This window comes from Pseudorca crassidens, chromosome 2, assembly GCF_039906515.1.
Source record: "Pseudorca crassidens isolate mPseCra1 chromosome 2, mPseCra1.hap1, whole genome shotgun sequence".
Taxonomy (NCBI): domain Eukaryota; kingdom Metazoa; phylum Chordata; class Mammalia; order Artiodactyla; family Delphinidae; genus Pseudorca; species Pseudorca crassidens.
The window spans coordinates 105,021,198-105,032,725 of NC_090297.1; positions in this window are offsets into that span (position 1 = coordinate 105,021,198).

Below are 11,528 nucleotides of genomic sequence, written 5' to 3' on the forward strand. Positions count from 1 at the left end.
TTCCATTTCCTTTGTTAAATGCAAAAGCCTTTCTTTTCTTTTAAAAGTTCATATTCCTTCACACAGCTCAATGAACGTAATAAACGTTTTAATGACTAATCTGGAGGAAGTTGTGGTTTACGTGATTGCATCCCTTTTTATTCCCCACCCCGCCCAATCACCATCTCCTATTTAGAAAAGTAGCTCGGGACTGGGGTGGGCAGAAGTGTCGGGAAGGGGAACCTAGGATTGACTAAGCACTTACTACGTTTCAGGCATCATGTATTAGATGACTGACATATATCACTTATTTAACCCTCACCAGAAACCTACGAGGTAGGGATGACTATTCCCTTTGATGAATAAGGAAACTCGTTCACAGTCACACTAACTGCTATGAGACCGGGACGTTTAACCCAGATGGACTGACTTGAAAGCCCTTATCCGTCCGCTGAATTGTGTAGCCTGAACTGCTCAAAATTTATAGCAAAACGGGGACGGGGTGGTGGATGGTTTGTCGGGGGTGCAGCAGAGCACTGGACATGGGGTACTGATCCTTGGGAGAGCCCAGCTCCCTTGGGTCCCCTGCTTCTTGCCCGGTGCTGTGCAGGAGACACCCTAGGACCAAGGACAGCCCCTTGGGGGAATCTGGGAGGTTTTCCTACCCTTGTCAGCTGGGAGGAGAGGGAGAAGCAGAGGTGCAGCCAGCCTCCACTGCCAATGCCAGTGTCCTTGAAGGTCCCTAGAACACACTTGGATATATGTGTGTTGGCGACTCTGGCAACTCATAAGCCTATATTCCAACCTTTCAAATCACACAATGAAGCCGCACCATGGCTTCCTAGGAAAGTCAAGGGGACAGATGCAAACTCTCCCTCATACTGCATGCTCTCTTCCCTCACCTTCTTAGCCTCTTTCTCCTCCCTCCATCTTCCCCTAATCACTGGCCTTCTCATCCTTCTCAATGCCCCTAAGAAAGGGAGGCCAATCGAGACATGTTTGGGGACTTAAATGATGACACATTCGTTAACTGACTGGAAGACCAACAGTCAAAAGAAACACTGCCAGGCCAACAAGGACCACGTGACCTGAAGCAGGTGAGGGGGTGGCGTGGGGCTCAGTGCCAGGAGTGGGGAGCTCTCTCCTTCTAGACCAGGGTGTTGCCTATCTTTATGAACCATGGACACAACAAGAGTCACGACCAACACCCAGATGGCCTCTTTCTTACCCAGGGAATTTACGGATTATGAATTCGGTTGAATTTGATTACCACAAAGGAGCTAGTGTAAGCATTCAGTCTTAAGGAGAAAGGGGAAAAACACTCTGGCCCAAACGAACAGGTTTCCATCACCTTCAAAACCCCAAGAGACAGAGGATATGGCACCCAGGGATCAGGGTGGAGTGGCCGCAGTGGGTGAGACAAGGTGAGAGAAGAAACACTCCTTTCCTGCCTTCCTCCAGCGCACAAAACACGAAAGGCAGCATCTGCCAACCCGGTAAGGTGTGCACACCCGCATGTTTATACCGACAGGGAAGGAAGGAAAGGACGGTGGTGGAGTCTGGGACAAAGTCCCCTCCGTCCGTTTTTTAGCCCAGGGAAATCCCACAGCTATACCGCCAGGGCTGTTCTCCCAGGGAAGGGAAGTGGCATTGTCACCAGAGGACAACCGGGGGTTGATGTGAGCGGAGAAAGAGGAGATGGGATCTGGCCGGCTGTTGGTCTCAGCTGAATAAGCATAAAGACCTGGGAAGCTTTTGGCCACCGAAGCCCCATCCTTACTGGCACTGGGCTCAGGATGGACTGCGCGGGGCGGTCCGAGCTCGTGCACAGCGGCCCGAGGTGCAATGCAGGGAAGCACCGCACGGAGACAGCAGAGGCCCGGAGGGAAGAAGGAAGCCCCCGCCCCCGCCCCCGCCCCCCCCCCGCCACCCCCACCCCCACCCACCCCCCCCACCCCCACCCCCACCCACCCCCCCCACCCCCCCACCCCCCCACCCCCCGCCACACACACCTGGGTGACTGCTGAGAGTACAGGTGAATGAGTGAAGGAAAGCGCAGGTCAGTGCTCAGCCACCAGGTTAAGGACTGTGTATACTGACTCTGGAAAAAGGAGCTGAGCTGAAGTTACTGGGAAAAACCTCAAGGAGCAGGTGGGACCTCAGCTCGGCCTTGGAGGCGGGGTGGGCCTTGGGTAGGAGAGGAGGTGGTCCAGGCAGAGGGAAGAGGCTGAGCAGTGGGGGGGCGGGGGGGGGCCGGGGGAGGGGGGAGTAGTGTGAAGCCGGGACAGGGGAGGACAGAGGAGGGAAGAGAGGGGGCGGGCCTGCCAGGTGAGAAGGGTTTGCCCAGGGGAGATTAGGCAGCTGAGGCCGCCAGACTTAGCTTAGACTTCAACCGACTTGAGGAAGCAGGCCTCAGAGGGCCGAGGTGGAGCTCGCAGCTGGGTGGCTGGCCTGGGGAAGGACCCGCAGAAAAGCTGCAGGGGGCCTGAAGCAGCGGGAGGAAGGCCAGACAGAGCCAGCTGTGGTAGAAACCCCGGGGCGGCTACAAAATTCTCAGTTACTTTATTAACAAACAGATCGAGACCAATGACAAAAACCAACCTCACGATTTCTCCTCTCATAAGAAAACCCAAATATCCAAGAAAGAGACAAAGTCTGGGAGCTCTGGGATTGGGACCTGCCTTCTCCCCGAGGACCTGAATGCTTCTAGGCAGCCTGACCCACCCCAAAATGGATGAAGCAGTTTAAGTCTGTATCACACTTCACGTGTGTTCTTGCTTTTTCTCCTGCAGAAATTTCAGTGTGTTTAATTCCAAGGTGCTAGCCTGGATCCTGCCGGGATGGACTGTAATATATGATATATACACTTATTACCTTATTAAAATCCAAAAGAAATCTGAATTCCAAAAGACATCTAGCCCCAAGGGTTTTGGATAAAAGACTGTGGACTTTTAGCAGCAGAATTATGAGCCAGGTATTGCTCTAAATACTTTATATAATAATGCTCAATCCACACTCAAAAGTAGGTACGCTTCTTATCCCAGTCTGACATATGAGCGAATGGAGGCACAGAGAGGTCTATAACCTGCTCAAGGTCATCCAGCGAGTTAGTGGCTCAGTTCCAGTAATAAAAAAGCTTTTTGACTTCAAAGATTTTACATGAAGATGGCAAACGCACATGCCTGCAGGAGCCAGGCGCCATGTATAAGTGAGGCAGCCTAAGCTAAGAGGCTTTAGGGAGTGGCGGGGAGTGTGGTGTGCTGGAGAGCACATACTTTGCGTCAGGGAGATGGCAGCTGCAGAGTCCCTGCTGACTCATGTGGGAATATACCCCAAGTTACCAGATCTTCTGACTCTTGGAGGAAAGCAAAGCTTCCTAATTTTTATGTGAAATCTTTTGATTTCTAAATACTGTCAACTAATTCTAAATTCTAAAAAGTGTGAAAACCAGCTCCAGGAATGGGATGGTGTGGGCTAGCACTCAGATTGCATGTGTAATAGTTTACTTCTTAAAAAATGGGTGGCAAGTTATCTGAGGCAATCTGTTCATTCTTGGTGATAGGTCCCAAGTACACATGATATTATAGTCTGTACTTTTCTGTATATTTGGTATAGGCTATAATTTTTTTAAGACATTGATTTTGATTTAAAAAAAGGAGTTCAAACTAACAAAACACATCTGCAGGCTGGACTGACACCTAAGGCTTCCAGTTTTCCTTCTCTGTTCCCAGTCTAGTGGGAGCAATAAAATATAAGGCATGGTAAGTTCTGTACACAGTAAAATGTACCAAGTGCGCTTAGAAAGGTGAAGTGCTTCTGGAGGGTCCCATCTGGGTAGGGGACTCAACAGAGCCCTTGCACTGGGGCTGGGTATTGACAGATGGGTAGGATTTCAATGGGCAGATATGTGAGGAAATATATTCCAGGCAGAGGCGATGGAGTCGGGAAAGACACAGAGGTGGGAAAGGGGAGTCATTCCAGGCAGCTATGAGACCACTATGGACAGACCAGGGAACACAGGTGCAGGAGAGAATGGAAAATACACCTGGAAAAACATGATGGGAAAAGACCAGGGTCACCTTGGGTCATCTCTGGGAGACACTCTGCCTTCTGCCTTCTTCCCCCTTCCAAAGACCATTTGACATTTAACTACGTCACATGTAACATGCCTCACCTTCTCTGGAAAATTAGACTCTTTAAGAATAAGGAGGATGTCTCCGTGTCCCCTGCCCCCAGCGACAAATATTGGTAGTCAGGCTACAGAACTTGGAGGTTATTCACTATGCAATGGGAAACCATTGAAGATTCTCATTTGGCTGTCCCTGGGAGGTTACTTTGGCAGCAATGTGCAGGATGGATTGGAAGAGATTAAGAGGATTCCTCAAGGATCTAGGCAAGAAATAAAGGCTTGATTTATGTAGTGTTAACGAAGGGGACACGGGGCAGCTGATGCCAGCCTGAGGCAGAATGGACACTACTTCAGGCAATGCCTGAGTGTGACCACAGCACTCCACATACCCCATGGACCCACCTTCTGAAGCCAGAAACCTGGATGTCCTTCCCCTACTCTCTCTATCATCCAGTCCTATCAATTTCACCTCCAAAACGCCTCCCGAATGTGTCCTCTCCTTCCCTGGTAACACAGCCTGGTTGAGGTCCTCATCACCTCTCGCCTTGCCTCCCTGCCTCAGAGGGTCACCCATGAAATTCATTCTCAGCAGTGTTGCCAGAGTTGTCCATCCAACATAAAATCTGACCATGTCACTCTCTTCCATAAAACCATTCAGTGGAGCCCCAGGACACTTAGGATAACCCTGAGTGTCTTAGGACAACATGTAAAGCTTCTCAACAGACTGGCTGTTGCCAAGGGGGAAGGGAGAGAGGGAGGGAGGGAGTGGGAAGCTGGGGTTAGCAGATGTAAGCTTTTATATAGAGAAGGGATAAACAACAAGGTCCTACTGTATAGCACAGAGAACTAGATTCAATATCCCATCATAAACCATAACAGAAAAGAATATTTAAAAAATGAATGTAACACATATATATATGTTTGTGTATAACTGAATCACTTTGCTGTACAGCAGTGATTAACACAACATTGTAAATCAACTATACTTCAGTTTCAAAATAAAAGCTTCCCAAGATCTAGCCCCTGCCTACCTCACCAGACTAAATTCCCACCAATCCCTGCCCTATTTCCAGACTCTCCAACTTTAGGCTCCAATAATAGGCCAATAATGCTGGGAACTGCTGGCATATATCACACTCTTACATGCTCCCACGCCAATGCATGGTGTTCCTTCTGCTTCGAGATTGCCCACCTCTCCTACCACCACATCCTTCTCAACTCCTTATTCATCCTCCAGAGCTCCCCACTTTCTCACCTCTGCACCGTGTGTCTATCTAATCGCTATGCATATATTCTGCCCCCCTGGCTACACGGTTATGTTCTTGAGGGCAAGAACTCACCATTTCATCTCTATGTGTCCCCAGTGCCTAGTCCTGTGCCTGACACAAAGGGGTCACACGATGGACAGACGGATGGGGGTGGTGAATAGACAGACAGACAAAGCACAAACAAACAGCTGAATTGCTGAGATGGGGAACGAAGGGAATCAGGGAGGCAGAAGGAATGACAAAGCGAGAAAGAATTCAGAGATAATGTCAAGGCATCGATGAAGCTGAAGAAGCTGGATCTTCACTATGAGAATCAGGAAAAAGAGGAGAAGTGACCCTGGAGGTTAGGGCTAGAAAGATGACTTCATCTGCACTACATGAAGAGTGAGTGAGTGATGAGTGTGTGAGCAAAGAGACAATGAGAGGGAAAAGGCTTTTATGAAGACAAAACCTAGCTGCTAAGATTTTAAGTTTCTGGAAATTAGATACACAACCTAAAACAATGTCGTGTCCAAAGAGTTTTTATACTACAAAAATAAGGAAATCCTATTTTTAAAAACTGAATTCAGAAGAAAATCTCCCACTCCCTTAAGTGACTCAGGGTGAGGACAACGCAATCCCTCTGGCCATAAGCAAGTGCTTCTTAGCGCGTCAAGCGTCTCTGGGGGAAATTCGTGGGGAGTGCTTTTCCTTTGCCATGGCCCAAGATCCCAGGGGTCTTGAGCAGGGAATGGACTCAGTGCTTCAAGGCATGAAACAGGCTCATTACGACAGAGTGGAGCGGGGGAAGGGAGGACCAACAAAAAGTGGATTGGCCACTCTGTCCCCAAGGGCATGAAGCCAAGCACGGGCCCGGGTCACCGCACTGGCCCCAGGCCTGTGAAGCTGCCCTGCTCACAATTACACCCGTGACTTCACACTCTGGCTGGTGGGAGGAGGAACCTAGATCCCGGCCCCTGAGCAGGCTCTTCCTACCTTAATGACCAGGGTCCATGCTAGGAGGGCCAGCAGCCCACCTCGTGGCCAACCCCTGCCACCAGCACCTGTTTTGGAAGAAGAGCTGACTTCACTGGTGCATGTTCTTCTGTTTCTTATGGAAAGACTGTGTATGGGGAGCTTCAGGTTTCTAGAACAGACTGGTGACTGTTCCAGAGTTTGCAGCTGACCCCAGGGGGATTGCGTTACAGCTTCCAGCACATCTCTACCCGTCGCTGGACGGCATTCCACCACAGCCGCCCCTGCCTGCAGCACATTCACAGTCCCCTGGCAGCCTTCCCTCCTCAGCTCTTCATGCTTCAGGCTGCACCTCCGCAGGAAGTCTCCCACCTTCCGGGGAGCAGGGGAGTGACCCTCGGATAAGCACCCGTCACTGTCCAGCATGGCTGCTTATTAACTTGTCTCCCCGCCTAGACTGTGGACTCTGGGAGGGCACCACGGGGACCCTGCACTGACACCTGTGCACACCTGGCCCCAAGCAAACACTCAGCCGATAGTTATGGAAGGGAGGGAGGGAAGGAAGGAAGGAAGGATGGATGGATGGAAGGAAGGAAGGATGGATGGAAGGAAGGAAGGAAGGATGGAAGGAAGGATGGATGGAAGGAAGGAAGGAAGGAAGGAAGGATGGATGGATGGAAGGAAGGAAGGAAGGATGGAAGGAAGGAAGGGAGGGAGGGAAGGAGGGAGGGAGGGAGGGAGGAAGGAAGGAAGGAAGGAAGGAAGGAAGGAAGGAAGGAAGGAAGGAAGGAAGGAAGGAAGACAATGTTCTTAAAGGAAGGGACTCGGACTAGAATAACAGGATTTTAGGGAATGGAGTGAAGGTGGTCCAAGTATGAGTGTCCCCTAAGCAAGACAAACTTGGACTCCATACCCACCTGTAATGGTGACCTAATATTTGCTGCCCTGAGCTTGGCCTGGAAACGCAGAGCTGAGCAGGGGGTAGGGAGAAGCACAGCCTCCTGGTGGTAGAGAGGGCACAGAGCCAGGAGGCTGCCCTACCAACATGTTTGTTAAGGAAAAACAGTGGGGTGGGGGATGAGAGAGAGCATTTGGAAAGAGGGCAGAGGGCAGGCTTAACCAGCACACCAGCTGCCTGAACTTTCTATGGTGCCCATACAGCGCCGACCCTCCCTCCTCAGCTTGTGGAATGGGGGTCCTGCGTGAATAAAGACAGGCAGGGGCTTCATGGTACAGGAACAAAAGTAATCGGGTGAGGGGGGCCTGAGGAAGGGGGAAGAGGAGGGCAAAGGGAAGAAAGGATTCTTATTTGAGAAGCAGACCGTTTCCACAAACAAGAGTGAAAACTCTGGGTTCTCTTTCCATTTTGCCATGAAAGTTAGGCAAATCCTTTTACTTTCCTGGGTCCTTACCTGCAAAATGAAGGTTGTGGCCCATTTCTAAGGTTCATCGCAATGATACTGGGCAGCTGTAAGTTGGCTGCGTGTCCCCCGGTACCCCGTACTTCTGCAGCTAACCTTCACCATAACACAGTCCTCCCCTTGAGTATTTGTTTGTTTGTGCAAAGCCAAGGCTGAGAACGTGGCTTCCTAGCCCTTCCCCAGCTCTCTTGGCACCTGGCACCTCATCTGTAAAGGGACATAATACCCTTCTAAATGCGGAGGTCCAAGGCTGGGGGTTGAGCAAGGTCCCACCCTCCACTGACATCCCATGAGCTGAGCTGCAGAACCTACTGCTGATTTAGATGCGTTCTCATGGCATTCTTACATGGAGCTATGGATGTGCCCCAAGCAGGTGTGAAGCTCTTGGATAATTAGGAGACACTAGAGTAGGGAGAATCAATAGAGGTAGTGTCTCCTGAAGGGGAAACAGAGACCCAGAAAAATCCAAGCCTTGTTCCAGACTGCAGCCAGTGAACACCAGAATGCCTTGCCCTCTCCCCAGCACCGCACGCCCTCCAAGGGATAGCAGGACTGGTTCCTCCTTTCTCCCTCTGTCCCTGGATAAGGGACGGCCATGGCCTCCCATCCCCTCATCCCCCTGCCTCAGGAGCTGGAAATACAAGAGAACACAGACATGCAAGCAGCTGCCTCTCTCCTCCTTCTCGGCTCCCAGGAGCTATGATACAAGCCCCTAAACCTTCCAAGAACCTTCATGTGTGTTATTTTGTAAGGTCTTCTCTCCATACCTCACACCAGCATCTTGCCACTGGACAGACAAGGCCAAGATCAAGTCCACCTGTAGTGCCCAGCCCAGGCTGCAGCAAAGCTGGACAGTGGCTCCCTCAGCCCAGAGGCTTTGTGGCCATGAGGTGAGGTCCATGACCTCTACTATGTCCATTAGCGTCGACCCAGGGAGCAGTAGAGCTACCTCAGCCCAAGCCTTGAGGTGGTCCTTGTCTATCAAAGTCCTACTTTTTCAGACACCTCCTGACAGACCTGACAAAAGAAACATGTAGCCAGATCGCTTAGCAGCCCCTTCCTTCATTAGTCTCTCCAAGGTCACACACTGCGCTGTTTCCCCACCCTCAAAGACAGATCAAGGGGACACTACCTGATTTGCAGCAGTGGTGTCCCCAACTTACAGTCACACAAGCCCTCCGCAGAGAATCTACTCCATCCTGAGCCTTTGCTGGGAGTACCATCTTGCCTAGGCATAACATTTGAAGTCTTGATATGAAGAAGTTCCTCCTCCCCAACCCAACCAGAGGCCAAATGCCCAAAGTTATACTTACAGTTTGCAAAATTATCACCACAAAGAAACTGGGTTTGATGTTAGGCAGGGGACAAAATCAGTCTTCCCTTCACCCTTGTAGAGTATTAGAACATGGAAGCTTCTCCCTCTCATACCTGTATCCCCAGCATCAAGCACTACCCGGCACGTGCGCACTCAGCACGCTACGGAGTGAACTTCTCAGGGTCTCCACTCTTAATACGCCACAGCTTTGGGGCACGAGGGAGACCCACCGCCCATACACCAGGAATGTGTGTACGGATCTTATGGGAACATCTCTGCAGAACTACTCCAGCCCTCATAGCTCAGGAAAAGCATCCCAAAGGAGTATCTTCTGTGAATAAATGTTTGCACTGAATTTCTTCCATTGAATCCCTAAGTCTCTAGCAACTGTTGGGGCCTGGAACTTTTCAGTCCTTTCACTCAGGATGAAATCCCTCCAAATATATATGTGAGAATGCCAGCTTGAGCACTGCACACACGCTGATACCTTTTTTCAACCTTCTTAAGCACAGGACAGCTTGATACATGGAACACCTTGCCATCTACCTCTTTGGTTTCCAAAGCTGAGCATCCTGGCTGCTGTGACGAGGTAGGTCACCTCATCACAAATGGATGCAGAGGGCTGTGAACAGTGTGACCTGGATCCCATCAGGGCAGCTGGAAATTGAAAACCATTGGAATGTGTTTTGGGTTAGCAGAGGTGACCTTGAAACAGGGGCATTCAGCAGGGACTGCTTCGCTCTGGCTGGAAAAGACAAGAGCACGACGCTAGTCTGTTCAAGCTGGGACCTCCTCCCCTTTCCCTCCAGCAGCAAAATTTAGGAAACAATTCGACTGCCAAGCGCAGCTGAGAAAAAGAGAAATGAATGGAATTTTGCTTTGTTAAGTGAGTCGAGACAGGGAATGAAGGTCAGAAAGAAAGGAAGGCAGGCAGTCTGTGGTTGGCAAATACAGAGAAGGGCCAGTGGCAGCCTGCGATGCCCCTGGGGCATTATCTGATGAACAGCAAAGACAGACACTTTTCCTGGCCCTTACTTATTCTCTTTAACTATGTGGGGAAGGCCTGTGTGAAACGGAGGCCTACCAAGGGTAGACAGGCAGCAGAGCCTGCTGCATCTGACAATACCCTTTGCATCTGACAGATATCCTCTGACAGAGGCAGAGAAAAGGATTTGCGGCTTAGGAGTTTCACCTACCGTAATCCCCAAGAAAGAAAGGAGGTGCTTAATTCATCCTACAGACCTCTCAACCCTGGTTGAGATTCCCATTAAAATCACCTGGGAAGACTTTATAAAATCACGGGTACTTGGATATCACCCCAGACCAATTAATCAATGTCTTGAACAGTGTTCTGGGGTGGGGTTGGGGGGGTTTGTTTTTAAAGCTCTCCAGGTAATTCTACTGTGCAGTTAATGTTAAATTAAGAAAATCGCTGTCTGAAACTAACCAAGCCTGGAGAATTCCAAGTTGACCAGATACACCTTCTCTACCTGCAACGTGGACAGGGGCTGCTCTAATTGGAAGTTGAGGTTGAGCATCCCCTCACCGTGCAGCACCAAAGGCCAGGTTTACTGCTGTGTCCCCACAGGACACTGAATGAGTACTTCAAATGCTTGGTTTAATGTAGGTTCCCAGAGACTAGGAGTTAGACTAGGAGCCAGAACAGTCAGGCTCGGGGAGGAATGCTGCAGTCACAGAACTGACTGCCTTCTTCCAGGACCAGAACCCAGCATCCGTTGGCCCTGCTAGGCAGGGAAAGGGCTGTGGACATTCACTCAAGGAGGCAGCTGTGCTCATTAAAAGAAATTAAGGTGTTTTTATTATCATGCTTCCTCTTTTTTGTTTCTTGTGAACCACTTCCTTACAAACTGCTGTCTCATTGTCTCCATGGGCAGAGACTAGCTAGAAATTTTTTTTTTTTTTTTGCGGTACGTGGGCCTCTCACTGTTGTGGCCTCTCCCGTTGTGGAGCACAGGCTCCGGACACGCAGGCTCAGCAGCCATGGCTCACGGGCCCAGCCGCTCCGCGGCATGTGGGATCTTCCCGGACCAGGGCACGAACCCGTGTCCCCTGCATCGGCAGGCAGACTCTCAACCACTGCGCCACCAGGGAAGCCCTAGAAAATATTTTGAGCAAAAGGTCAGTCTAGCTGATAAGTTCCGTTCAGTATTATCTATAGTCATTAAGCTGCATTTCCGAGAACTGGGGGAGAGAAAATACTTTGTTATGTGATTCAGGAATACATGTTTTATAGATCAGAGATGGGACCTGAGGCTGCCTGCCTTCTCCGTGACTATCTTCCCCCTGCCTACTGCCAAAATTCCCCACAGATTGCTTCTTACAAGGAATGAAGACAGGTCTTTGGAAATGGGTACAACAGTATAACATTAACACATTCCCAACATCCCAAAGCCACATTAGTGCAAAAGTGTTGCACTGAATTATGGGTTACAATGCACAGG